The sequence below is a fragment of the Helianthus annuus genome, chromosome 15 (genome assembly GCF_002127325.2).
Source record: "Helianthus annuus cultivar XRQ/B chromosome 15, HanXRQr2.0-SUNRISE, whole genome shotgun sequence".
Classification (NCBI taxonomy): domain Eukaryota; kingdom Viridiplantae; phylum Streptophyta; class Magnoliopsida; order Asterales; family Asteraceae; genus Helianthus; species Helianthus annuus.
In genome coordinates, this window is record NC_035447.2 from 68,994,304 (window position 1) to 68,997,980 (window position 3,677).

The 3,677-nt window shown below is 41.1% G+C and overlaps 1 non-coding gene across 1 annotated transcript; it reads left to right on the top strand.

The window, feature by feature from the left end:
- Positions 1 to 1,332: 1,332 nt before the first annotated feature.
- Positions 1,333 to 1,438, top strand: LOC118487826. Its single transcript, XR_004882769.1, has one exon. It is a non-coding gene; the product is annotated as a small nucleolar RNA R71 (small nucleolar RNA).
- The last annotated feature ends 2,239 nt before the right edge of the window (positions 1,439 to 3,677 follow it).

Below are 3,677 nucleotides of genomic sequence, written 5' to 3' on the forward strand. Positions count from 1 at the left end.
TTTCCAACTTGAATATTTATTAAGGGCGTTCCCGGATCTTGTAACTTAGGAGGAAGGTCTCCTTTCAATACCGCACTTACCCGCTCCGTCAAATCTACCAATTTAGGCACTTTTTGTTGCCTCTTTTGAGTACACAATTCCTTTAGAAATTTGGCGTAAGCGGGTACCTGTTTAATAGCTTCAAGCAAAGGAAGATTGATTTTAACCTGTTTGAACACCTCCCACATTTCCTCTTTTTGAGGACCCCGTTTTGAAATAAAATTCTTTTTACCCGGATCTAGCAAAGCCGAAGGAAACGGTACTTCACTAGACCCCTCACCCTCATTTACTTTTTCTTTTCCTTTAACAATTTCGGGTTTTTCAAAATTGGGTTTTTTAGAAGAAACAATGGGTGGTTCGTTTTCTTCCTCACTTTCTTGACCCGTTATATCCTCAACCACCCCTTCAACCAAATCCGGTGAAGGATTGGTTTTATACTCCTTCCCACTTCTCAAAACACTCACATGATGAATATTAACATTGTTACCTCTTGACGTACCGTGAGATGGATTTACCTTAGTGTCGCTTGGTAATTGACCTTTACCCTTCTTCAATTCGGACACTTCGGTTGCAAGTTGACCCATTTGAGTGGTCAAAGTTTGGATTGCTTTGTCTCGCGCCTCATCCTTTTGTATGCGTGCGTCATCCATTTGGTTCCTCTTTTGCATCTCCGCTTGCATACTCTTCAACATTTCCATCATTTCATTTCCACCCGAAGACCCCCCTTTTTCTTGACCCGCTTGGTATTGCCTTTGGTATCCTTGGTTGTTCCCACCTCTATATCCACCTTGATTATTGTAAGGTTGGCGCGAACCATAATTCCCTTGGCTACCTTGAAAGTTCGGGTTTGATTGATTCGAAGGGTTCCCATAACGAAAATTCGGATGATTTCTCAACCCGGGGTGATAAGTGTTAGAATTCATGTTGTAATTTCTACCACCCCCTCCTTGACCTTGAATGGCATGAACTTCTTCAAATTGCCCTTCAACCATTCCTTGGCAATTTTCCGCCGCATGACCTATTTCATTACACAATGCACAAACGTCATAAATTTGATTAGAAGTTTGTATATTACCGTCATCAACCGCGTGCACTTGTGTTCGAGTAACGGCCGGTCGTGCTCTCCTTGAAGCTTGAGCTTTTCTCTTTGAGGTGATCGCCATTTGTTCCAAAAATTCCCAATCCTCATACTCATAATTTGTGCCAAAAGTTCCATTTGTGATGGACATCAAATCTCGTGCATCTTCGGCACACAACCCTTCATGAAAAGCGTTCATTAACTCCCAAAGCTCAATCCCATGATGTGGACAATTTTTAATCATCATGTTCAAACGCTCGAATGCTTCATGGAACATTTCGCCTTGTTGTTGTTGAAAGCTCCTCAATCCTTTCCTCGCATCATTGGTCTTTTGGGCGGTATAGAATTCGTCTAAGAATGTTTGTTGCATCTCCGCCCAAGTATAAATAGATGCTGAAGGCAAAGTGTAGAACCACTTCTTTGCCTTGTCCTCCAAAGAAAATTGAAATAGTACCAACTTGATATCATCGGCCGAAAAACCTTGACTCCCAAGAGTATTGCAAATTGAGTCATAGGCCTCCAAATGGAAATAAGGCTCCTCCGTTGCTAACCCCTTATATTTCGGCAAACTTTGTAACGAATTGGTTCTTACTTCAAAAGTTCTCCCTTGGTTGTTATGAGGAATAACTACCGGTGAAGGATTGTGCGTTATCACCGGTCTAAAATGTGCTTCAATTCCCCTTGCATTTTCCCTAAGATGCCTCCTAGGCACACCAAATCGACCTCTTGGACGAACTTGACCCATTGGCCTTTGCATGGGCCCTTGTGGTACGATTGGTTGTTGAATTGGTCTTTGAATTTGCGGTTGCACCTGTTGTGGTCGAACTTGTTGCAAAGGAACCGGGCGTTGCATTTGTGGCCCTTGTGGCCTTGGCCTAATATGTTGAGGTATGAGTTGTTGTTGAACCCCACCAACATTTGGAATCACTTGTACTTGGCCTTGCGTATAACCGTACTCCCCTTGCTCTCCATCACCCCCATAACCGTATCCTTCTTCATCAAAACCTTCAAATTCCTCATAACCTTCATCATACCCATCTCCTTGAATTCCCGATGATTGCCCAAATGGAATAGTCGAGTATTGGAAACCCGATTGATTTGGTGGTCGATACGGTGTAGCATGGACAATAGACGAAATTGGTGCCATAGTATGGCCCGAATATGATGGACCCGCACCCGGGAAAAAATGGGATAATGGTGGTATAGTAGTGGAAGGGTTAAAGGTGACGGTTGGTTCTTCTTGGGTAGTAATGGGTTGTGTGGTGTTGGTTGGTGTAACATGTTGAGGTATGGTGGGTTCGGTAGTATTTGGTGGAATGGTAGTGTTAGGTGAAGGTTGAGTGGATGTTGGTATGAATGATGAGGTAAATTCACCCGTAGTGGGTGGTGGTGGTGGTGGATCCATGTATCGAATTGGTGTAACTGGTGTTGTTGGTGAACTATTGATTGTATTTTCCCTTAGCAAAATTCTGTTTGCTCGCAAAGTTCGCTCAATTTCCGGATCAAACGCCAATGGTGATAGCTTGTGAGAGCTCCTAGTACGCATGCACCTGTAAATACCTGCACACTAACACACCTCGCGTAAACCAGAAAAATAACAAACTTAAAGCACAAACAAAAATAACACACGTTGCGCACTACTCCCCGGCAACGGCGCCAAAATTTGACGTGATGTCGTGGTCACGCAAATTTAATCCCAAAAACAACTATGTAAATAGTGGTAAGCGGGTATCGAACACAGGGAGTTTGTGGAATATGTGCTATCTTGATGTATATCTAAATTAACTAAATTAAACTAATTGCAAGAAAAAGTAAAATTCAAGAGTTGTTTGGATTTGATTGGTTTTAAAACTAAGCTTAATTAACTACTTGCAAACTGAAAATTGAGATTGTAAACAATTGAGAAATAAACAACTATCTTGTGTATCCGGTTTGCTTCAACTTTTGTGTTAATCATTTAACTAGAAAGAACTACATAGACATAGTTCATGTATAAACAATTGCAGTGATGAAAGGGGACGAAGTACTCAGATTCCGAGAACGTGAGGTTATCACCCGATGATCAATCAAACCTTACCCAAACCTAACTATACCCATGATATCTCGATTGCCAACGGCACCAAGAACGTATGGTTTCTAATTAGTTTAAAATAAAATTCAACCTGTTACTAACAATTGATTACACACCATAACAATCAATTTAGATAAAAAGGATTGATATTCTAGAAATGTAAATAAAAACACAAAAGTCTAACAAACCTTCACCACAAGATAGTCATTAAAGTGTCTAGCCACTCATGGCTTTAGCTAACATCATGACAAACAAGAAGTAAAAACCAAGTTTCACAAGTACCACCAACAAAGACAAGAATATAGTGCCAAGATTGTTTCCCAAAGATTCTCGTGAAAAGATATGCCAAAGATATGTTTCTTAACTCCCAAGTGCCTCCTAAATAGTCCCCCACTCGTTTTCCTCAAGTAGTAACCGAAACCCCATGATTAGACATCATAATTCTTCATAAAATGGGCTTTAAATGCGGGGGTTATAACTTTGGAACGA